Source organism: Bicyclus anynana, chromosome 11, assembly GCF_947172395.1.
Source record: "Bicyclus anynana chromosome 11, ilBicAnyn1.1, whole genome shotgun sequence".
Lineage (NCBI taxonomy): Eukaryota > Metazoa > Arthropoda > Insecta > Lepidoptera > Nymphalidae > Bicyclus > Bicyclus anynana.
The window spans coordinates 594,303-620,939 of record NC_069093.1 but is presented as its reverse complement, the minus strand read 5'-3'; the positions used below and the strand labels follow the sequence as shown (position 1 = coordinate 620,939).

Below are 26,637 nucleotides of genomic sequence, written 5' to 3'. Positions count from 1 at the left end.
GCGATATCTGTTAGAAATGTATCTGTCAGTTGTTTGTCTGAGGACATCTGTCAGTTGACGATCTCGGAGAAAACGAGACGCGGTAGTTCTTAGGTTTATCCAGTTGAACACTTGTGTTAGTTTGAGACGGTTCGGCAACGAGTCAGTGGTAAGTGAATCCTAGTATTAAGGCCTTTGTATTGTTAGTTACTAGGCTGGGAGCCAACACGAGCGAAGTATGGGGGAGTATTAGTTAACTGTAAAAGGATCCTTTAACCCAACTGGATCAGTTACAAGTCTGACATTCGCTGGTGGTTGACTCCTTGCCATACGATAGTTAATCCTGGTTTACATCTGATAGTATCAGCGCTATACTTGATCAAGTGTAATTAAAGGGTAGACCTGTAGTTGTAAGTTAAGTTATCGATTCTGTGATGTTACTTTGTGTATTTGCCATCCCTGACGTATATATCGTAGAACCTAATCGAGGCATACTACCAAAATAGAAGTTATCAGAAGTGGAATATAGTCGATGCCCCGACATATACCGATTATAGTCCAGTGGGTAATGCCACTAGACTATAATAGAAAGATATACAGGGTGCTAGGGAGTATTCTCCATTACTTCAAAGCTTTGACGTGAACACTTATAGGAACCGAACTGCATAACTAATATTTTATTAAGTAACAAAAAAAGTTCAAATGTTTTGTTACAAAGTAATTCAAGTAATTCCAACTATTCATGTAACAAATGACTTTATGTATCGTTGTATTTTAAAATACATAAAACAATATGACAATAGGCTACGTAAGATTTATTTACAAAAGAAATATTATTTACTGCGAAAATATTTTTTTTAGAACACATGTTCATGAACATTTTAAATTAACTTTTGTTAAAGAATACAACCTTAGAGATATGGGAAATACTGCCGAGCACCCTGTATAATATGAAAAACATCGTGAGGAAACCTGCATATCTAAGAATTATTGTAGTTCTCTACGTGCGTGAAGCCTGCCAATCCGCATTGGGTCAACGTGGACTATTAGTGTAATCGTTCTCGATGACGATGACGATGACGACGACGACGACGGATGATGACGAGACGATGATGATGATGATGATGATGATGGTGATGATGATGATGATGATGATGATGATGATGATGATGATGGTGGTGATGGTGATGATGATGGATGATGGATGATGGATGGTGATGGTGATGATAATGGTGATGATGATGATGATGATGATGATGATGATGATGATGATGATATAATATGTATACAAGTACTTGTAGATTTGTATTGCTATGCACTGAAATATGAGTGGCTACACAAACAAAACCCTTTTTATTTTGTGTGCAGTGAACAGAAAACCGAGAGTCATTTACAAACGGTTATAAAAACATAAATATTAAAATATTTAGTGAAAACACGATAAAAAAACTTACAAAAAATAATTGTAAAACATTCCTTTTCCAAAGAACAATACGACTTCCTGGTGGAAAATATGACGTCACGCTTTTCACTGGAAAGTGAACCGAAGAGGAACTATTTTCATTTAAACTCATATTCCGTAATTAAATGCAAACATTTCCCGTGTCTTTCAGTTTTTCATGAAATGCTAATGGATGCTTGGAGTTTTCCACGCATAATACAGATTTATGAAGCTTTATTCTTATGCTATATTATTAGATAATAAGACTTAGAATAAGGTTTAAATGGAGATCATCTTTTGTATGGGACCCATTTAGTAACCTAAAATCATTCAATACAATATTGGTCCCGTTTTTAAAAGCTTTTTAAATTAACTACTGGAATTAACGTATTTTTGTATTTTTTTTTTTGGTATATTATTATTTGGTATAAAAGTGGGTATTTTTTTATTTTTTTAAAATGCTTTTATAACAAAGATTGCAGGCTCTCAGTCAATAAGAGATCTTTCTCGTCTTACCAAATAGTCTTGCAGCTTCTTTGTAACGTAATATTATGCTAAGGACAAACGCTACAGTCTGACACTTTCAAAGCTAATTGCACTTTCAATAAATCTACGATGAAGACGAAAATGCCGACGGTTTGACGGCTGATTTTTGCTGCATCAATGGCAGCAGGTTCGATTACCACAACTGGAAAATATATGTGAAATTAACATGGATAATATTTTTAAGTGTCTGGTGGTCTGTTGTCAATATTCACTTATTTCCATTAGGCTTAGTTTTCAAACGTCAGGTTATAATAATATAAGATTATGATGTTAATAATTAGTCGAAAACTTATAGCCATATTATAATATTTAACACTATATTCCCACAGAATGGTAACTATGCAAGTGAAATCGCGTGGGGTCTTCTAGTCTATAATATATGTAACATTCATCATAAGTAATTATTTATTTTTATTTAGTTATCATATTAAATAGATTTTTAGTTAATAAGTGGACAAAAGTGGCTTTAAATGGTTCGTTTAAAGATACCTTGTCGCGTCAACTAATTCTCTCTATTTGGCTGACGCACATCCGTGGATGTCTTAATCGTTTATTCTTCAAAAGTTTAATATTTTTTTATAATATTGGATTATTTTAAAATATATTGTTTATATTTGGAAAATTAATCTAAAATTTGTTTTTGTATCACAATTCAGCATTTATATATTAGAGAGAGCTTTTCTATATTTTTAGAAAAATAACATTTTATTAAAAGCCCGCAGTTTGAGCCCGCATCTCTAGCTATCGCAGTTTGAGCGCTTTACCAATTTGGCCACGGTCCACTCGCTCGTCGGGTATGCATGATAATTATTTATTTATTTATATATTAGATATATGTGTATATATAAACATTACAGGGTAAACCTAATGCGTTTATATAATATAAGTATATCTATAAGTCCTGAATTACTTGGACGTATCTGTTAAAAGTTCTGTGAAATTCAGCAGGCGATTATGATTTTGATAGCTTGTAGATTACACGCAAATACACTGTCAGCTTAGTGTCAGTGTGCTCCAGTAGTCCAGTGGTAAGCCTATGTGACTTTGAATCACGTGGCCCCGGTTCGAGTGGCTTTTTAGAGTTTACTCTTTAAGAATCGATTTTCGCCTCTGGTATGAAAAAAATATGGGCAGTAAAATTCGATGAACGAATGACAGCGTTACGTTTTTGTGCGCAACTTATTCTGCGCACCTTTCATTGTGCGCGTACGCCGCGGTCTGCTGCTCCTCGATTGCGCACCTTTCACTTTTCTAGCGTCAGTACTGAGACGTACATAGTGTATGCTGCGGGGCAACATACACTATTTAGCCAGTTGATCTGAAAGAGTAAACTCCATTCGTGCGTCGGAGCTGAGACACGCTTTTTCTTCCAAGATATTGTCAGAAACATTCTCATACGTTACGATTCCGGACGGGGTAGGTACGAATCCGGTCCGGGGCATGCAGCTCCAATTTGATTTCATGCAGTTGAGTGCATTTTAAGAAATTAAATAACGCGTGTCTCAAACGGTGAAGGAAAAACATCCGCATCGGGCCAGCGTGGTGTACTATTGGCCTAACCCCTCTAATTCTGAGAGGAGTTCGGCCAACAGTCAAATATAATATAGGAATAGTCAATAGTTGAACTCAGCAGTGAGCCGAATAAGAGTTGATAACGGTGATAACGAAGATTCTCATACGGCTTTTAAAATTGAAAAAATCAAAATTCATTATTTCAAGTAGGCTCAGTTAACAAGCTCTTTTGAAATGTCAGTTGAATAATTGTAAAGATTCTACTACCGGTTCGGAAGGCGGTTTTGCTGAGATGAATATTGCAAATTTATAATTTTGTGTAATGCAAGGACACGTATTTATTGGTGTTAAATATTTTAGATGTGTGAGTTTACCTCGTCCCCCTCAAAAAACTACAGACAATTTTGTTGGTGAATTTTGGTGCGATACAAGTCCATACGTATTTGATCTGAGGCTGAGAATCGTAGTATTTCTTTCAATAGTAATCTGTATAAAGACATGGATTCCTATATACACCATTTGTGAGTACCGAAGTATTTTTTGTTTTATTTTTTATTAAATTTTGTGTTCTATTCATATGAAAATTTGTTCACACCAACAATTCAAATTAACAGGCACTGCAGGAAACACAATGATAAGCCACAAACCGTAGGCTGTATTTTCATATTTTCATTTCTACCTTTCATTTTCATTTTTCCCTCGCCCAATTTGTCACAACTCTGATTTATGTGAAGGAATGCCGGTGCCTACGCTACGGTACCCTTACGGTAAGTGGGTATTATTTTTTTTTTTTTATTTGGGACTCTGTGTTTTGTTTAACTGAACCGAGTGAGGCGGCACAAATTTTCACCCAAACATGCCGAAGTAGTAAATCATTTAATTATATTGAAATGTCCACTGAAAAAATGTTTTTTATGTTCAATAAAAATAAATGAATAAGTCGAACGGTTATTTAAAAATATCACATAAAACCACACTGCTGTAGTACTTCATATATCGACCACCTGGATAAGTGTTGGGCAGGGCACAACCTTGACTACGGTTCCAGCATAACATTGTACTGCATATATGTACTAAGTAGACATTGGGCATAAAGCGCTGATTTTCATTTTCAGCTTGAACCAGGTTACACCACATGCATAACAATATAACGACAACCTAAAGCCTCTTTTGCTAAACATAATATATCTACTTAAAATTCGATTTTTTGTAGGAAAGTAATTTTTGGGGGGCATAACATTTTGTTAAACTTAAAAAGAAAACGCCCCTCCCTCATGGTTTGCCTCGTTCAAAATTTAGTTTGAATCTCCATGAATATCACATAAAGTTTGAGTATTATGGTCATGAATAAATATTTTGATCCTGGGCCCAATAACTAGACGCTTTTGATAATTTTTAGTTTTGTCAGTTAATTAGCGACAATTACGTTCCTCGATTATTATGTGCTATAAACAAAAAATAACATTACCGCTTATCACGTTACACTAACGCCAGCCACACACGATCGAGTTTACCGTCAATTCTTCTATGTTATACAATAAAATAAATAAACAGTTAAATGTATATCCACTAAATTTGTATGATTGTAGAAATAGGGTGAGTGAATTTTTGAAAGGGCTTGACTATGATCAAAGCGAAGATCTCCTAAAGATTGTTAAATAAATTAAAATAAAACAAGGGGAAGGAATGCCACACATTCACACAACACACGCAAACACACACACACACACACACACACACACACACACACACAACTACAAGCACGCACGCACTCACACACACACTTATGTACTCCATTTTCAATTCATTTTCTTTTGATGTGTTTTTTTCCTTATAACGTATAATAATATATTAATTACTAGCGAGAGCGAGACCTTCTGACACAGGTTTTCACTTAAAAGAAGGTCTCAGCCCTACTATGTAATGTAATGTTTATAAAACGAATAAAATTCATTTTCATTTTCATTTCATTTCATTTTCAATTCTGTAGCGCAGTTTGGGATGTGTGAACAGTGAAAAAAATAATTATCGAAACATATTTTTCCTTATAAATAACAGTGATTCGAAGCCTCAATGACTCAACGGCGACGGATTCATCACTGAAATGTCGTGGACGTGGTTAGATGCCCTTTCCGCTGGGGTATGATACGCTTATATTATAAAGCTGAAGTGTTTGTTAGTTTGTTTGGTTGAACGCCTTAATCTCAAGAACTACTGACCTGATTTGAAAAATTAGTCAATATCAATAAACAGTGTTAGACATCCCATTTATCAAGGCTATAGGCTACACATTATCACGCTAAGACCAATAGGAGCGGAGTACCAATGAATAATGTATATACCCACTCCAGTATTGTACGACTACTTGACGGAGAACGGGAATATTGATCAAATTAAAAATTCAAGACAATTAATATTCTTTAAAAAAATAACGCTGGTTGCAGAATTGACGGCTTATTTGATGAACGCCATGTGCGTCTGGCATAAGAGACAACTAAGTTATTCGAAATTGGGGTTTTTTTATTAACAAAAACTACTATTTAACTTATCACGTAACACTAATGACTTTAATGAGGAGTTGCATAATTAATTAAAACCGCACATAAAGTAGTTGTTTACCAAACAAACCAGAAACTGAGCCAGGATGATGGGCACGGCTTTGTTTAATTGTTTCATTCCGGAATTAACTCTGGCAAAGTAAACCGAGTTAAATGTATTACGCGTTTGTTAACTGTATCACAATGTAAATAAACCGTAAGCTTACCCACTTCTTTAACTGTTTCTTTACGGATGTAGGGTCCAAAGATCGGTTGACGGGCCGATCATCATCATCATCATCGTCATCGTCATCATCATCTTCACTATTGTCATCATTTATCAGCCGTTAGATGTCTACTGCAGCTGACCTATTACGCTATTCTGTAACGAAGTTGTTATAACTCGACAGTGTGAATTTCGAATTTCCATCCAAATCCATCTCTCTCAATCTAGATATAAAAACATAGTTACAGAATAGTGCTATAATAGGACATAGATCTTTTATAAGGTCTCCAAAACACCACGATCTTTAGCGTTTTTAAATCAGCGTGGTGGGTCTAAGCCCCAAATTGGGACAAAGAAAACTTGCCTAAAAATGATATTATAATAATCCTTCAATATTACAAATGGAATTATAAAACAGTAAGAAATTTTGATAAATATCTAATATACTTAGCTTATCATATTATCTAACTCGATTACGCCCGCGACTTCGTCCGCCCTTAGACCTCTTTAATCCAGCCCTTACAGTAGTATCGCTGTAAAAATGAAGTAACTTCTTCCGTTTTTCCAACACTTCCCTTCACTGCTTTGCTCCTATTGATTGTAGCGTAATGAAAAGTATACTATAACCTGTCTAGGAGTATGAAGAATAATCGTTCCAAGTTTCGTTAAAATCCGTCGAGTAGTTTTTGTTTCTATAACGAATATACAGACAGACAAAAATTTTACTGATTGCATTTTTGAAATCAGTATCGATCACTAATTAATTAAAAAGATACCTAGTTATTTTGGAAATATACCTATTTCATGTACAGAATTAACCACTCTATAGATTTATTATAAGTCTTATTTCTTTTCTTTTTATCTACACTATTCAAGAACACGATCCTGGCGCAAGCTTTACCCAGGCTTTAGAGCTTAGTACAAGAAAAAAATATATAAATCCAGTTCTCAATTTCAAAACTAATTTGCTGCGTACTTCACTACAACTTGAACGTAAGTGCGAGGAAGTTAGGCTTGGATCACATGAATTAAAAATATTATTATTGTAACGAATATGTTCTGTGTGTATCCTCATTTTAGGAAGGCTGAAAAAGCCTCGCTAACGTAAGATTTCGATCGCTTATTTCAGAAACAAATTCATCGATTTGGTTAAAACATTTACTTACTTGTAAAATTTGTATACACAGACATATATATATATAAATAAATAAATAAATAAATAAATAAATAAATATAAGTTTAGCAAAATCAACATATAAAAAAAAATATTTTCAGTATGAGCTTACTTTATGAGTAAGTACTTTCAATATTAGCGTGTCTAATCAAACAACTATTTTTCAAAGTTTTTTTTTTTTATTACAAGTTAGCCCTTGACTACAATCTCACCTGATGGTAAGTGATGATGCAGTCTAAGATGGAAGCGGGCTAACTTGTTAGGAGGAGGATGAATATCCACACCCCTTTCGGTTTCTACACGGCATTGTACCGGAACGCTAAATCGCTTGGCGGTACGTCTTTGCCGGTAGGGTGGTAACTAGCCACGGCGGAAGCCTCCCACCAGCCAAAAAGGTTATTGCCACATTATTGCTTAGAATTATATATTGTTGTTAAGAAACTATCCTAATGCTAATATAGTAGGGGAGCCCGGGATGCTAAATTTGCAGTTACTAAAGCGGCTGAAAAATTATTAGATCTGGTAGATTAGATGATAGAAAGAATAAATGGTTATAAACTTTTTTCGCTTTCAGCGGTGGGGAAAAAACTACAAACTTAAAAGACAATTTTTATTTCTGTGGCTTACTAAATTATCAGAAAACATGAGCTAATCAGGAGCTTATTTAATTCAAAATAAGTAAAAAATTAACCGCGCTCGAAGCTCGATAACAAAAATATAAGAGTTTTATTTTGTTACTTAATAACCCTCCTATTCCATTACGCTACGCTCAAATCGTTACATTTTCGAAATGCACACCTTTTAGCTATCAACTCACCTTATTTTAATATGACGTGCTGGTTGAGTATTTCTAAAGTTAGTTTTTTTTTTGGTTGTCCTAAACGTACCTACCAATATTAAGGGCTCATACTTGGTGGAGGTACAGAGCAACGTGCAGAAATACTCCCTAATGTTAATCTGCAGCGCTCGAGTAACTGCATAAATCCCCTCTGCGGCTCCTCTACTATAATGCGTAGGTGTGTCAAATGCAGCTAACACTCAATAAAATACGAGTGTTATTCAAGCTTTAAGGCACATTATTTATTCAGTAGTGCACTATAATAAACAGCGCTGCATTAGTGCGATCTACGAAGGTCGCATCTGTTCATATTTTTGTTTAACATTGTAAATTCGTTCTACGGTGAAACTGCTCAAGTTTAACGGTTTTAAACCGTGAAAGTTTGTTTTAACTTTTAAGTCCAGTATAAAGATCTACTTAGCTACTTTCTACTTTGTGCGGATAGCTTTACTATCTATTTAATTTTCTTTACGTGCAGATTAGTTCTCTTTTTTCTTTTTTATTCAATGACTAATAGACGCCCACAGCTTTGCCCGCGTGAGTGAGTTTTTCTCAAAAGCCGCGAGAATTATGTTTTTTTTCCAAAATTAGAAGTAGCTTATATGTTGCTCAGTAACCCTCTTCCAGTAAAAGACTCATTCAAATCGGTTAAGCTATTCCAGAGATAAACCCAGGCAAACAGATAGACAGGAAAATATAAAACAGCCGTGGCTAGTTACCACCCGATTTTCATCCTCTAAAAATTAGCTCGCTTTCATATTAGATTGCATCATCACTGACGATCAGGTGAGATTATAGTCAAGGGCTAACTTGTGAAGAATAGAAAAACGCAGTTATTTTTAATCACAGACAGACATTTCCATTAAACCACAATGAGGGTATTTATCCCGATTAAATTATCTTCATGTTGTCATAGAGCACATGACGATATTTTAACTCGGGATTATAACGTATTCCTCTTGAATAAGTAACGCAAGTCCCGCGAAAGCCTCAGATAAACAGCGCACAGCTATTTGCGGGACGCGATGATTTAAAACAGGCTCTCGTTATAAGGTCTCCTGAAATATCGCATTTTTTCCTTTTCATTTATCAGGTTTACTTACTGTTTTACATAACTTAATTTCACGTTTTCGTAGGTCTCCCCAACGAAAAATGTTTAATAAACATAAACAGGTATTTAAAATATCTCTTTTAAATTACTTATTATTTATGAGCCTTTTTTACTACATCTTTACCAAGTAATGGTAAAGATGTTAATTCTTTTACCAACAGTATTCTTTACCATTACTTGTTAAGATGTAGTTTCTATTGGAAAAAGAATTTTCAAAATCGGTTCAGTACAACCTCATTAACTTTAAACTCTTAATAATATCAGTAAAGATATTCATTAATTATCAACCCATATTCGGCTCACTGTTGAGCTCAAGTCTCCTCTCAGAATAAAAGGGGTTAGGCCAAAATAGTTCACCACGATGGCCCAATGCGGATTGGCAGACTTCATACAGGTAGAGAATTAAGAAAATTCTCAGGTATGCAGGTTTTCTCACGATGTATTTCCTTCACCATTTGAGACACGTGATATTTAATAATCTCTTAAAATGCACACAATTATTTGTAAATGTTAATATTTTACGAGTATGTTTAATTATTATGTTTTTCTTTCCAGTTTGCCGAGCCTTCACCATGAATTCATAAGGTAAGAATTGAATATTGAATATACTAGTAAATAAAACATGAAGAATATTTTTTTGTAATTACATGAAAATGACGTGGCTAAATTTTCTTAAACGATTCAAATTGGACGCAAATACAAATAAACAATTATTATGTATCGAGATTGAGTTTATGCGAGTTCTTGGTAAGCTTTCAATAGAATGCTCATATTTTTTTTATTAAATTACATGTTAACCCTTGATTGCGATCTCACCTAATGTTAAGTAACTATGTAGTCTAAGATGGTAGCGCGCTCACTTGGAAGAGGTATGAGAGCGGGGCACACGATAAGTTGCGGCGCCGCATCGCAAAGATTTCACCGTATCAGCGGGCACAGTGCGGCGCCGCAAAGTCATGGCGCAGCGGCGCCGTCGCAGCGTTGGACAGTCTGTTAATAAAGTAATGTTGTGACGTATAGACAACTGAGGGCGAAAACACAACACTGCGCAAAAATCTACGATGTCGCACAACGCACCGTGCAAATTTCCGATGCGGTGTCGCACCGTGCAAACTTGCGACGCGATGACGTATTACCATTCAGCGCTGCGTGCGATATCAGACTTAAGTGTTCTTCAAAATTAAAGTCATTCTAAAATAAGCAAAAAAATTTTTTTTATCTATTTTAAACGCCTCGTATACTTTCTTGAAATGATTCCCATAGTTATTCATAATAGATAAAAAATGCACCCTTCTCAGTTTTTGTGCCCAGTATTTTTGAACCCAGGATCTTTTTGTTAAGAACCACAACCAAAAGATTTTTCAGAGTACTAGCGGACGCCCGTGACTTCGTCCGCGTAGAATTCAGTTTTTCACAAATCCCACAGGATAGCTTCAGTAGCCGCAGCTATTTGGCTGAAATTGAGAATGGAAAAAGATTTCACTCTGGATTAACACATAGGCTACTTTTCATCCCGAAAAAATCGATCGATCTTGTGGGATTTGTGAAAAACTGAATTCTACGCGGTCGAAGTCACGGGTGCCCGAATAAACATACATACAAACTTTCACCTTTATAATATTAGTGTGATAGCCGTGCGAAGCCGGAGCGGGCCGCTATGTTTTTATATACAACTTTCACAGTTTTTCTGTAGTGTCTTAAGTATAATCATTGCACCCGTGTAAAACCGGTGCGGGTCGTTAGTTATACATATAAACCTTCCTCTTCAATCAATCTATCTATTTAAAAAAAACCGTATCGTAGTAGCGTAGTTTTAAAGATTGAAGCATACATAGGGATACTGGGATATAGGGACAGAGAAAGCGACTTTGTTTTATACTTTGCAGTGATGACGCAATGTTGATGTAATACAAAATGCATAAAAGCAATCAGTGTGATGTTGGAAGCACAATTTACACGCACGCCCAAATTACACGCAAATATAAATAAACAACTCCACAGTTTGTATCGCCGTTGTGTCGATGGGTTTACTTAACTAAATTCGCGGCTTGGTGAGCTTCCAAGTTCTCTTGTTTACGAACTACGTTTAATTTTAGTTTAATGTAGACCCGAAAGTCAATACAGTACAACAATCGAATATAATTGTTTGTCGTAACGCAAATATTGGATTTGGGGAACTGGGTGACTTGTGATGGATTTGTGATTGTATTTGTATTTTGGTGAAATGGATCGAATGTTGGCAGACGGGAGCTAAGTTAATGTATAATTAGATTGTACCAATCAATCAATTGAGCTGCCTTAGAAATGTTTACACTGGAAGGAAAATTATAACCAATTATAGCTCAAAATAATATATAAAAATTCCGAGAAGTACCTTTTCTGTGTTTTTTTTTTCAAAAAATAAAAAGGTTTATATGTATAAAATATTATTAAACTTATAAAAATATACTTAAAACTCTCCCTTAAATTCTTGATATCGTTATAGTAGGCGCTTTAATAACAAAAAAAATTCTTTCGAAAATAAGATCTAGGTAAAACTAAAAAAGCTGATTCAACAAAGTCACAAAAACAATCAATTCATCCGCCAAAGTAAACAGCAAACTTGTTCACACCGTAGGTGATGAACAAGATTAATTAGGGGATGAAAAAGGGGTGAGCACGTGTCCGTCCAAACTGGATTGATTAAACCCTCCGCTAAACAAATTTCATGGTGTATTGGGGTGTAATTGAATTTATGTAAACACGGACGGTGAAATCTGCTTGAATTTGTTTGGACACCAACGTCGGCCATATTTAAAAACAATTTGACCCTATGACGCGGTTGACTTGCTTTTATTACTACGAATCGTAAGTATACCTACTAACTTTGTTAGATTCTGTAGTCCATGATCTCGTTCTAATTTTTTTACTATGTAGTATGCATTAGTGTTACTGCACTGTCGCAATTTTTAGAGTAAAGGGAAAAGAAATCCCATTTTTGTGCTCTGTCAACCACCATATACTTTGTCTGTGGTGCGACAGTCCAGCATCTTAACTGTCTCCTGTCAATGTCTTGTACGATTCCGCTGTTACTAAGAAAATTATTCATTCACAATTTATTCAGTGAAACCTGAGTAAAATAATCTCCCTCATCTCTCAACTGCTCAGCACGGAACCGCTTTCTTATTAGGTATATGTCTGTCAGTTCGTAAAATTAAAGATAAAAGTGTATCATCATTATCATTATCAACCCATATTTGGCTCACGGCTCACTGTTAAACACGAGTCTTCTGTCTGAATGAGAGGAGTTAATCTAATAGTCCAGCACACTGGCCAAATGCGGATTGGCAGACTTCACTCATGTAGAGAATTGAGAAAATTCTCAGGTATACAGTTTTCCTCATTATTACAAGTGTAATAATGAAACATAATCCCCGAAGGCTATACTCACTTAAACAGATTCCCAAACACATCAAAATTACGAAATCAAATCTAGGACTATATTATACATCGCAAGTATATTGAAACTCATAAAATGATTATAACAAACTTTAACTACGTAAAGAGGCCTTTACACGCACGAAACCACTCGAGTCTTTAGGCACAAAGATGTTTGACTTTAACTTTAAACTCAATTTGGGCCCACATCTAAGTTCTGTTCCAACATTACTGAACTTAACCGCGTTAGCAACGTAGTTAGGAGACGTTTATATCTGATTTTCCTATAACACTAGTGGTACGAACGAATTTGCCTGCGTTGAATCACTACGTATTCTACCTGTTTCCTTTCTTGAAGCAGCAAAAACCCTAACGACCTGAGTCCCCACTTTATGATAACTGTTGGATAGTCGAAACGTAAGTTTTGACACTTTCTTACTTAGTATCAAGTCCAACACTTATAAGAGGATGATAAAATTGACCATAAGTCGTGAAAGGAGAATGCCAGATCCTGACCCAGTCCTAACTTAGAAATTTGCGGAAAATGTAAATGTACTAAAAATATCCAATTTTTATATAATTGTTTTTTTATTAAACCATTTTTACTGTTAAACTCCGGAATAATAATCTACCAACTGTCTCCTGTCCTGACACGTCTTTTTCGCCTTTCTCTGGAAACTGCTCAAGTCCCTCGGTCCTGGAAGGTTGCTAATGTGCAGCCGGTACCCAAAAAGGGAAGCCGTGCCGAACCGGAAAACTATAGGCCAATAGCCATTACGTCCTTACTTTGTAAAAGTATGGAACGTGTGCTCAATGGCAGACTCCTTGCATACCTAGAAGAAACCGAACTTTTATCCGACCGTCAGTATGGCTTTCGTACAAATCGGTCCACTGGCGATCTTCTAGTATATGCCACCCACATCTGGGGTGAAGCCATTGAGAAACAAGGCGAAGCCCTTGCTGTTTCCCTCGATATTTCCAAGGCTTTCGACCGGGTATGGCATGCTAGTCTTCTTAGCAAACTACCGGCGTACGGGATACCTGATGGCTTCTGTAAATGGATTTCTGACTTTCTGAGGGAACGGTCATTCCGAGTAGTAATTGACGGATGCTCATCTGACCTAATGGGCTGTCAATGCCGGTGTACCTCAGGGGTCTGTTCTCTCCGCTACACTGTTTTTGCTTCACATTAACGATCTGCTGAATCCCGGTATCTTTGGGTACGCAGATGACAGTACGGTAACGGAGAGATACATGTCCAACTCAAGAGCCAGCGGTGCTGAAGTCCTAGAGCTTAGAAAGGCCCTGGTTGAGCGCGTTAACTTGAACCTGGAGATGGTGTCTGACTGGGGTGACGCTAATTTGGTTCAGTTTAATGCAGCAAAAACTCAGGCGTGTCTTTTTTCTGCTAAAAGGAGCCCTTTCACCTTAGCTCCCACTTTCCAAAGTATATCCATTCCCATCTGTGATAGCATCGAGCTATTGGGTGTTAACATATCCTCCAATCTCAACTTCGGGAAATGCATCGAGAATAAGGCCAAGACAGCAGCTAAAAAGTTAGGCATCCTAAACAAGGTAAAGCGGTACTTCACATCAGAACAACTTCTCACCCTATATCAGACACAAGTTCGAACCAGCATGGAGTACTGCAGTCACCTATGGGATGGCTCTGCTCAACACCAACTCGCTGCATTAGACTCGGTTGATCGTCGCGCTAGGCGTATCATAGGTGATGAACCGTTGACAAGGGCAAAATTGCAAAGTCTTCAACACCGACGCAACGTCGCCTGTCTATCGGTCTTTTATCGCATATACTTTGGAGAGTGTGCACAGGAACTTTACGATCTAGTTCCTCCGTCCCCATTTTACCACAGAACAGCGAGACGCCGTGAAAAATGGCATCCTTTTGTTGTCAACGTGCAATCAACCCGCACGAAACGTTTTGCGTCAACGTTCCTAATAAGAACTGCCAAAATGTGGAATGCCCTTCCGGCGTCTGTGTTTCCTGACACGTATAATTTGTGCATCTTCAAGGTAAGAGTGAATAGGCATCTTCTAGGCAAGCGCGCTTCATCTTAGACCTCATCATTGCTTTCCATCAGGCTTGATTGTGGTCAAGCGTAAGCCTATACTACATAAAAAAAAAACCTAAAAAAGTTATTAAATCCATTACGTTATTTCCTCGTAGCAGACATTGTTTACTTATTTTTTAAAAACCTTATTTCGACCTTGGGTTTGAGCCATGTTAAAGCGTTTTTAGACTAGAAACCGATGTTTTAATGAAAAGATCCTATATACATAGAACATATACATAGAAGGAAACGATATAATATTATTATTAGACCGCGGCAGTGTGTAGGTATTTCGTACGAACTGAACCAAAAATCAAACCTTACCTCATTAAAATATTAGTTTAGGTAAGGATTATTGTAACCTGGATTCCCTATCACTTTACTCGCAGAATTGATTGTTTTATTGATAAAATTACTTTGTTTATTCTAAATCCAATATTTAATAAATTAATTAAACAATTAAAAAAAGCCCGACTGCATAAAGTATAAAAAAAAGAAAAGAAAAAAGACAACCTCAGTCCAGAAGTGTGGAAAGCAATAATGTTTTTCTAATTTTAGTTTTTTTTTAAACATGGCCATGGTATATTATTTTAGAATCCTCACAAAAAGCTCTTGAATTTGATACCCATATTGCAATATTAGAAAAAAAAAATTTTTTCACTTCGAGTCTATAGCGTCTCACATTCGTCTTGTTATTTCTTTTTAGTTTCACCTATCTAAGAACACTTGAGTTATTGAGACAAATCTAACGATACCCTAATTACGTAAATCCGTTCAATGGTTAGGAAGATATGAGGTAATAAAGAATATTACATACATACACACATACATACATACATACAAGATACGCGCAAAAAATATAAAAAAACGGATCGGAACTAATTTAAGTCTGCGCTGGACTTTTCAAAAGAGAGATTTCAAAAGTTGCACTTATCTTAGAACGCATATAGTATACGTACGGCACGGAAGCTGGAATCGAAGTAAACAGGATCGAACTTATATTAGACGCGGGTGACCGGGGAAAAATATGAGGCCGGGATAAATAAGGGCCCAATAAGGAAGGAACTTTATTAGTTTTAGGTGACTTCGCTGACTTATTTGGAAATAAAGTTAATTTTACTAACTGGTTGTCGGTAAAGTTGTTTATTACAGATACTGCCAACGTAATTTTACTATAGATACATTATTTACACTTGGTTTGGTTATCATAAATGGCTGAATATCTCCTCACAGAAGCAAAGACAATTTCAAGAGAAACAAAAAGGCTTTTGTACATTTGCTTATTTTTATTTATCATTACAAGGTAGCCCTTGACCACAATTTCCCACCTGATGGTAAGTGATGATGCAATCTGAGATAGGCGTGTCACTTTTTAGGCTTTTGTTGGTCCGGTTTTGTGGTATTTAATAAAACTAGTTTAGAAGGATAGCAAATTTATTGCTTAAAAATTAACACAAAACAATAAGAAACAAAACAGAAAATAAAAGTAAAAGGCGCAAAGATATTAATCAATCTCGCACATTTAAAGATTATAAATAAGAATACGGAGTAGGTACAATAAACAAAATAAGTATAGGACATCGTTTTAAAAAGCAAACGTCTGAGAGAAAAATAAAGTGCTTTAATTTAAAATTCATTTTAGCTTTCTGTTGAAGCGATAATAAATAAAATACGATATTCAAAATATTGATTTAATACCTTTTCATTTAGTTAACGGAATAGCAAATAACCCATCTGATAAGCCTTGAAAAACCATCTGAGCTACCTGCAATCGGCAAAATTTTCCATCTCGGAGTTGATGATTTGGTAATGCTTAGCGACCGTGCCTCGGACATAGTTAGATAGAGTCAAACACTAAAACCTACTGAGACGTATTGGAGTTGCGTGGTGTGTTTGAGGTTTTATTATTTGGTCCAGGACGTAGCGCCGGCCCGAAGTAAATTTTAAAATGGAGCGAGATCCAATTATGGTGCCTTTCCTGTTTGTTCCTAATAATATGTAGATATCTAAACCAAATTATGAGTGTAAAGTAAGAATGGAACGCAAAGATCTCGATCATACTCTGGGGTGACCAATTGAAAATCAGGCGTAATACCGTCTACGTAGGATTATCATTTAGGCGCTCTCTAGGATTTGGCGCCTGGAGCGACTGCTCCGTATCGTATGGACGGACCCGCCCTGGTAGGACTGACTGGTGGAAGGCTTCGGCAGCGGCTAGTTACCACTCTACCGGCAAAAGACGTCACACCGGCAAAAGACGCCACGCGATTTACATATCGTAGGAGCGTTCCGGAATGATGTCGTGCAGAAACTGAAAGAGGCGTAGATTTTCATCCTCCTCCTAACAATTCAGCCCGCTTCAATCTTAGATTGCATCTTTACTTACCATCAGGTGAGATTGCAAAGTGTTTTTCATATAGCATGGGCACAGTGACAGTTCGTTTCACTCTTGAAAATTTGCCGATAATAGTATGTATTATGAATGTCATACTGCTGTCACCGTTATCTGAAAAACACTTTAGTCAAGGGCTAACTTGTGAAGAATAAAAAAAAATATAAGGCGGGAGGCGTGGACCTGTAGAGAGCTATAAAACCAGTTTAATAGTGATGAGTCTTGATCTCCCAGGATCCCTTATCACAGATGTGATCGCGTAGATAAAGCCCGTACAATAAAGACAAATTCGGGTCAGCGCGCATTATTACCATAGCAAAAGATATGGTAATCTAGTCCAACTGATTTGAATGTTAGAACAACAGACGGCCAGTGCATAACAATCGAGCGAGGCTTTAGCTGCTCAACCGTGACTATAACGTATTCGGATTTTATTCAGATTGGCCATTTCTCTAGAGTCTAAGTCAAATTTTGTTTATTAGAATACTAGCTGACGCCGCGCGTTTCACCCGCGTGGTTTCCGTTTCCGTAAGAATAATATATATAATATTACCCTATAGCATAAATTTGCTATTTATCACTGAAAGAATTTTTCAAATCGGACCATTAGTTCCTGAGATTAGCGCGTTCAAGCAAACAAACATATTAATTTATTATGAAACACGGCTAAATCTCACGTGATACAACGTCGGAGTATGCCCGACCAGTTTCGAATACATACGGGGCTTTACTAACTTGTGTATTACAAGTAAAGCCCCGTATGTTTTCAAAACAATCCAATTCATGCGATGCATCCGATTCGTACAATGTGGATCTATGGACGCCTACTATAATTAGAACCGTTTTAAAGCTTAAAGTGTATAACATTCACTCTGCCTCTAGACGAAGCCTTAATTTCGACGAACAACTACGATTTATGTAAAACAAGCTTGAATTAATTTGTAATTTCATCCTCTCAAAGCAAAATCACGGCTAAATTAAATTTCTTCGCCCACAAGCAAAATAATTATAATATTACGAATAAGTAAGCTGTGACAAGATTTTTAATTTATTTTCATTGAGAGGAATCGTTGTTGTGACTCCAACTGCACATTATTTTGGTAATTTTAAGGTAATGTTTACGATCCTGTAGTAACAGAAGTCTATTATCGATAACAAGGCCAAGTTAACGGTTATCAGTTAAATTTAACCTTTACTTAATAAATGTGTTTTAATAAGTCTTTTAAGTAGGTACTTAACTTTTCTAAAAATCGTAAGATATCAATAAAAATCATGATTCATTTATAATTAATCCATTAAATTCCCAAGATAAAGGATAGAAAATGTACAGATATTTTTGCAATTATGTAATGCCATCAGGGTCTTTATGATCAGCGACTTAGACTTCATTAAATTGTGCTTTCCTTAACCAAATGCGCCAGTTACTATAAAATACACAAATCGCTTCTAGTGTATTAAAATGAGAAGCTCTCTCGAATTCTCCAGGACCCGTCATCAGATCCTGACATGATGAAAAAGCTTGGAAATACTGACTACTTTTACACCTTTTGTTAAATGGTGATAAACTAAAAAAGGAAAAACCTGGCTGTTATGAGTTTGTTGTGGTTTCTTCTCGGACCAAAGCATTAGGAACTTGAGAATCTCCTCCTTTTTTGTAGTCGGTAAATAAAATACATAGAATTTGAAGAACATACTAACAATGCTTGGAGAGAATGTATAAATAAGTAGGAACGTTAATTATATGAGATCGTAAGTGATAACATAATTAAGAACTTGAAGAGCAATTTTGTGAGCGTGAATACCTGAGTGTTGTTGATGTAAGAGGATCCGCTTTTGTTATTAGCTATGTAATATGTAACATAAGTAACATTTTCATTATAAAAAGTCCAATATGTTATACAAGAAAATGCCCGTGACTTTAGCTACGCAGAATTCCATTCTTAGAATTTTTAATTCAAATTCTCAAATCATTTATAAATTCTCAAATATCATTGCCGGTTTTAAATTTTCAATTCCTTCCTTATCTTCATGTAAAAGAAACCCTCATGCTAATTTTTACCTTTAATGTGCTGATAGACTTGAGCATAGAGCTTGTAATGAGCATAAGTGCGAATATTACATCACGGAAAAATAAGAGAACAATTTAGCGAACATTTGGTCGAGCGAGCAGATTTGCTTGGAATGGACACATCGAATAGACCGTTCGCTAGAATTCTCAAGATGTTTGTAGCAGTATTTGACTTTATTGGCTCGGCTCGTTCGACAAATATAAAAACGACGAATGCTCGATATTCTGTTACAAGTGAATGCTCAAATCTATCAGCACCTTTATACAAATAACATCATTATCAGCCTGCTACAGTAAACCTCCCTCCTTATAGTTGGGGGGGATTTAACATTATCACCCTAATCCCGTAACCCCGCATTTAAGCAAGCCTGGTCGTCTCTGCTCCATATCCTTTACCCTATACGAATATAATGCACCAGTATTATAGTATCTAGTATAGCATTGCACGAGTATAAGGCCCTTTGTGATACAAACAACTAAATCTCGTTCAGGAAAATGTTTCCGCCATTTTTAAAGTAAAGCACTATCGCTGTCTTCCGGTGTAATTAAGCCCGCATGAGGCTTGAAGTTTTTTAATTTATCGTCAAGTAGTGCTTCACTAGAATGTCAGCTGATTTTGACTCGCTAAGTAAGGAAGGGAACATGGTTATATTACCTCTTTTGACTTTTTTTGTACGTATAATATACATCATTATTAACCCATATTCAGGTCACTATTGAGCTCGAGTCTCCTCTCAGAAAGAAAGAGGTTAGGCCAATAGTCCACCATTCTGGCCCAATGCGGATTGGCAGACTTCATACACGAAGATTATTAAGAAAATTCTCTGGTATGCTGGGTTTCTCGAAATGTTTTCCTTCACCGTTTGAGACACGTGATTTTTAATTTCTTAAAATGCACACGACTGAAAAGTTAGAGGATATATTCTACTAATTGTGCAATAGTTTTTACTTAAAATCACTTGCATCAACTGCTTATTTTAACAACTGTTTAATATACGATTTATTACTCTTCTAATTTTTGAATTTAATATCAACATTTTTTTTATTAAGGGTACCAGGTCCTTCATTGCCTTTCAGCTCTCTTTATTCCTAGCCAATACTTCCATCCTGAGCTATCACATCTACAGCCCGTTTAATTTTTCTTCTCTTCCAACTTTATATTTTCCTTAATGGACCTTTATTATGTGATATCTCCCTCCCAACATTGTATTTTATAAGTACTGCTATCACTGTATTGTATAACTATGTACTAATTGTAAAGAATATTTTAAATAAAACCGGAAAAAACAAGTACAAAGTAATTATTACCGCCGCTGTTCGCAAGGTGTGTAGCGGCCGTAACTCTTTTGTAAATTGCAAAATAATAATTAAAACGCCTTCGTAAGTATCAGCGAACGTGAAACTTTTAAACATTTCATTTAAATTCATGAAAATGGCTTTTGTTCTACGACGTTTTTTCGCCTTTTGCGTAATTAACGTTCTTTTTACGACTTCTCCAATATTGCTTTAGGTATCCATTTCACCTGCTTGTAATTCCAGTGTAGAATTAGCCATTTAGGAATCTAGATCTTGGTAGGAAATTAAAAATATTCATTATCGACAACTTACCATTTTCTTAATTCTGTAATCTCTTTCTGCGGTAGAGTAAATCTTTTCTCTGGCTACGATATCATTGCTATGACGCGACGTTTCTCTATTATATCTGTAATTCCTCAGAACTCCGTTATTTTATTTTTGGATTGCTGCCCTTGTTTAGGTTATGTTACGCCCTAGAGTTTGAATTCAGTTAACGAAACACCAAAACTCGAGTTAGTACTAAAGTATTTATTTAATTCGCTTAACATTTTACTTAGGTTAGGTTTAGAAGCTTAATAAGTTCCAGAAAATTGATTTTAAATGAAGACAGTGAGGACCTGATTTGTACTGACCTAAACAGCAAAATTTACGTTGATATGTATTACGTAATGCATCTAAAGATATAAAACAACATTGAAGTCTACACTTCTAGTACCGAGAGATGTATTACAGTGTATAGAAATGATGTAACAGTTCGTCCATCGAGTAGAATATCTCCCTGTGAGCCTCTTTTCTTGGACATGATCTTGACTATCTGAACCTGGAGTTGTGGCTTCCAACAAAAGAACTTCAAGATTCGTAAGAGTTCCTAAATCCCAAAATTTAAAATAACATGACTTTTAGTCTATTTAGTCTGCTCGTAGTTGATATTTTAAATATCCAACACTAATGACTTCGTTTCAACAGTATAGTTATATTGGATTGGAAGAAAATTTCTTAGACATTATTTGATTGAAAAATTATTCAAGATAACTTAAAAAAAGTGGTGTTACATAATGAACTAAAAAAGATTTTCATTTGAAGTACATTTCATTGAAGTAGATTTCAATTGTTCCAGCACTAGGACTCGACTTACGAATGCTGATACTTCAAGTTAGTAAGTTCACAATGGCTTTCCCGGAGCTAAGTTTCGCCTTCGACTTACATAATGGACTTTCTTCCTCCTTGGACACTTAGTGGAGTTGCACTTTGACAATAGTGGCGCAAAGTGAACATTAATAGGAATTGCTTCTTAATGTTCTTTACCTCACAGTTAGGAAATCAAAAAAAAAAAATTTTGTCCATTTATTTCAAGTAGGCTCAGTTTACAAGCACTTTTGACACGTCAGTTGACTATTTGTAAAGATTCTACCACCGGTTGGGAAGGCAGGTTCTGCTGAGAAGATACCGGCAAGAAACTCAACAGTTGCTCTTTTGAAAAAGTCATACAGTATTATAATTTACAATTGATTACTGTTTACATTTCTTATAGTTTTACTTCCTGTGTGAAGGTGGAAGCTGATCCAACGGCCTCCAAGCATCTTTATCATTAAGGAACTCATCAATGTTGTAGTACCCTCGACTAAGTAAATCAATGGATTTATTTCGAGTGGAAATCAACGCTGGTGGTATTGTCACTACTAACTGACAGATGTAGGTTTGACTTATACAAGGTATCCCGTAAATAGCACGACATAATCTACAGTACAGTAAAGAACATAATTAATTATCTCAGGTGACTTTTATATCTTTTTACATACTTTTACAGGAAATTAGCGATAAATAGACAAATAGAACGGGATAAAAATAACTATCCACTATTTACCCTGAACAAGCTATACCTACCTACTAAATAAACTACAGCAAATAGTTTTTATCAACAAAGCGCAAAGTAATAAGGCAGCTTGCACACTACGTAGTCACGACCAAGACGTGTACGTAGTACGTAGTACGTAGCCGCAACGATCAGGGAGTAGAAACTGGAAAAAAACCACAAACCGCGCCGACACGACTGTTCAAAAGTAGACCAATGATTTTCTATGGGGCTTTGGTACCCTATTAAATATCTTTTACCAGCAACAAAACACATAATTTTAAACCTCATTTTTGTAGAATATTTTCAGTTTTTATTTGACTTTGATAGCTAGTGAGGTTTATGAGATATCTTGATTTATGTATTTCATTAAAATCCACTACATGATTACACTACAAATCTGTTATTTATGCAATTAATTATTTAATAACCTACACAAGAAGTCATATTTTAACCTACTTCCAAAAAGGAGGAGGTTCTGTGTTCGGCTGTATGTATGTTTTCGTCAATAACAACTGCACTAGCTCAACGATAGACCGCTTCACGAACGGTCGTGGTCATCGCAAATCTGTGCACAGCAAAACCGTAACAGATTACACAAACACACACATACACGCCCACTTATATATATTCATACATATGGATGTTACGTTGGCTATGGAAGCTAGTATACTATAGTGAAGCTTTCTGTCACAGGCATCCCAAAAGAAGGACCAAAAGAAGGACTCAACAATGACATTTGTAATTAAAACTTGTATGTTTAACCAACCAAGATTTGTATTTGTATTGTACAATACAATACAAATACAAATCTTAGTTGGTCGTTGCCGCCTAGTGTGCAAGGCCCCTTAATCGCACCGTGGAGTTGTCAGATCTAAATCACTAAGTACGTGTCTAATGATCGCTCGGAGGCTGCGAAGGCGAAGTGTTCTAGTTGGCAGCTAATTAACGGAATTAACGAGGTAGAGTTTGTCGGTTGATAAAATCAATACAACCGATAACCATCTATCCCGAGATCCCGTATGAGTTTACCCCAGTGCAAAATTACACCAAATGAGAAATCCTTTTATGTAATTATACCTAACTAAACTTATTACTAGTGATAGCCCCGGGGTTTAGTTAGGAATAATTTAAAGCAGAGGAGAAATTTTTCCCAAACATATTTTCTCATAGACTATTTTTTAATTTAACTGGTTTCCATGGTCCCTCTTGAACACTGAACAAAATAAACATAAAAATTTCAATAAAAAATTCAACCGACTTCCAACTCTATAATTAACCTAAACTAAAAAGCAAAAAATAACATCTTACATATGTACCTACCTTCTGATCACTTTGAAGGCGGTGCCAAGCCAGTGATGTTTTAATACAAGCCGTTTAAATTACAAAATTTCTGTGGTTCTTTCAGAAACGGCTTTAATTAAAACATGACACTGGATTCAAACTGATCAGAAGGTAGCACATAGGTAAGATGTTATTTTTTGCTTTTTAATGTAGTGTACGGTTCCGTAGATTTAATGAGCACTTTAATCCCTTTTATTGCAAAAATACCGATACATTTTTTCTGATTGAAAAGCACCGTAGGCTCCTTAATGAGACCTTAGCGGCGTGACCGGGAGTTTGCGGCGAACGCAGAAGCATCGAAGCAAGAAGATGGGTCCCAAAGGCAGACGAAGAAGACCCAGAAGGTGAAACGACTCTCTAAGGGCGACTCTGGAAGGGTGTTTTGGCCTGAGTGTATCAGTCCGGACGCCCCCGAGATCGCCCGGGAAAAACGCCACGTCCGGGTGACGTCAGATATCGGGGACCTCATCTTCGCCGGCGAAGACGCTGTGTAGTTTGTTTGATGTTTTTCTGGCGTCTGGGCGTTGGGATGGTGAGATTGCAAGCCTCAACCACTATTATTTAATGTAATCTTTAAAACAAATAAATTCATTTTCATTTTTTTTTCATTTTTTTTCATATAAGGCGGTGGATAAAAAAATGAAAATGAATTTGTTTGTTAGTCTTTAACAGTTTCTAAGTCCAATAGAAAACACAAAAGAAAACAAATAAGTGTTGGTATGTAAGCAAAGAGTAAACACATATCTTTTAATCCTGGGGTTCTTAAAGGAACCTTTCTGTACCTTTGACAGCACACTCAAAACAACAATACATCAAAGGCGAAAGGACCCTCGGTATTCAAAGCCTCGGTACTTACGCGTAGCTTATTTTAATTTAAATCTTTTTTTGATGTTGAAGTCCTCTTGACCGCCGAAAAATGCTTAGTCTCTCGAGGAGACGTGGCTCGAGAGTCGGACCTCCGATGCTAATGGAGCTACTTATGGCGTGTTCCCACTGCCAGATAGTTGTACAGTCTAAAACGCCGTGGATTTTACATTTAAATGGACGAATGAGATGGTACGATTATTTCTCATCTATCGCTTTTTTCTGTGACAACACAATATATTTATATACCAATAGAAACATCACCACGACAGTCGCTAAACGATAAACTATCGTTTAGCGTCACGGCAAATCGTATAGTTTTTAAATCTATATCAGTTTACAGCTCTTTAAAAATTAAATCTGGAATACCTATTAAGATATCTTTAAATTAATTTTATACCTAAAAGTCAAGACCTCAGCTAAAACAGCTCCTTAAATAGTTAAATTAGGGAGAGTTTGCATAATAGGAAATTTGACTTGCGGTTGAAAACTTTTGAAGTAATTTAGTAGCGGAAACTCAAGTTTTATTGGTTCTAACTTTTAGCCGGAATTGAGCTCACAAGGCGCTGCATTTTTAATACAAGTTCCAAAGAAATATACTTTGCTTCATTAGATAAATAAATTTATACCATATAATAGGTAAGGAAGAAAGAAAAAAAATGAATTGTTTGTTTTTCATTTATATTCGTTTGCTCTGTTGAAATTATATGAAAGTATTTTTTTTAGATGAAACATTTTTTAAACAACCAACTTGCCTACAAAGTACCTATACATTTCTTTTAATAGGACATACCGACGAGAAAGTCGGTATGTCAACCGAAAAGTTGACATACCGACTTGTAAGTATTATGTAGTTAATACAATTCATATTTATATTCACTTTCTACAGTAATTTTTATTTTGAATAAGATGGTATTGAAATATATTTTATTTAATTTCGACTCGTATTTCTGCTGATATTTTATTTCGTTTATTTTTGTTTACATTTGTAATTCTGGAAGTCACAGATGGATGTGTTTGTGGGTGTATTCTTTGGTGCCATAGCTGCTAAACGGAGGGAGATAGTTCTATTGATAAAGCAGCTTTCTTTGCTCTATACGATGATAATCCAATAAGCTAAAATACCAGTGTCTATTCAAGAAGTCTAAAGAAATTTCTAACTTCAGCTCGTCATTATAAGCTAAATTACTTTTATGTATATAATGTGTATTACATTTTATTTAGAAATAGCGCTATTTCTTTAAAAAATACTCCTCAAACACAAGAAGTGTTTTAAATTATCTTTGAAATAACTGCACTTGATGTTGATACAATTTAACTAAAATCACATGGCTAAGTTACTTACCGCGCGGTTCTTTCATGTCGTATGTCCAAGACCTTATAGATATGCGGAAACGGTTTCTCCAAGGTACAGTTCTCAAGCGAAGAAAACAAGTGGAACAATGCAACTTCTGCCACAGTCATTAATTACGAATGAGCGAGTATCTTCACTGACCTAGCTTTTTAACCTTTGGCATTGCTTTTCTTTTTATTTTAACTGTCCGATGCAAAGAAGCCGGGATAAATTAACTCATTATTAAAAGATGTTTAGTTTTTGTCGCGTTATAGATGTGCGTTTGGAGATTTTGACCTCGGTTTTTAATTTAGATCTTTTAGTAGATTAAAAATATAGACGTTTTTTTAAAGGTGTTTTATGGCTGATACTTATGCCAAATTGAACAATAATTTGCCTAAGTAAGTTTATTTTCCTAAAGTCTTGGAATGGCGAACCCGCACCAGAAAGAATGTTAATAGTATATGAATTAAGTCGTAACTAAGAAATTACACTAATATTATAAAGGCGAAAGGTTGTGTGTGTGTGTGTGTGTGTGTAAATATGTTTGTTCCTCTTTTACGCTGCGGCTACTTTTACGATTTGGCTGAAATTTGGAATGAAAATAGAGTTTACTCTGGATAACACATAGGCTA

The 26,637-nt window shown here is 35.8% G+C and overlaps 1 protein-coding gene across 1 annotated transcript in view; it reads left to right on the top strand.

The window, feature by feature from the left end:
- The window catches only part of LOC112055470 (allatostatin-A receptor), a 139,612-nt gene that overhangs the window by 40,305 nt on the left and 72,670 nt on the right, over positions 1 to 26,637 (top strand). Inside the window, exon 2 of the mRNA XM_052884265.1 lies at positions 9,920 to 9,949. The gene's annotated coding sequence lies outside the window, so the exon portion shown is untranslated. The remainder of the gene's footprint in view (positions 1 to 9,919; positions 9,950 to 26,637) is intronic.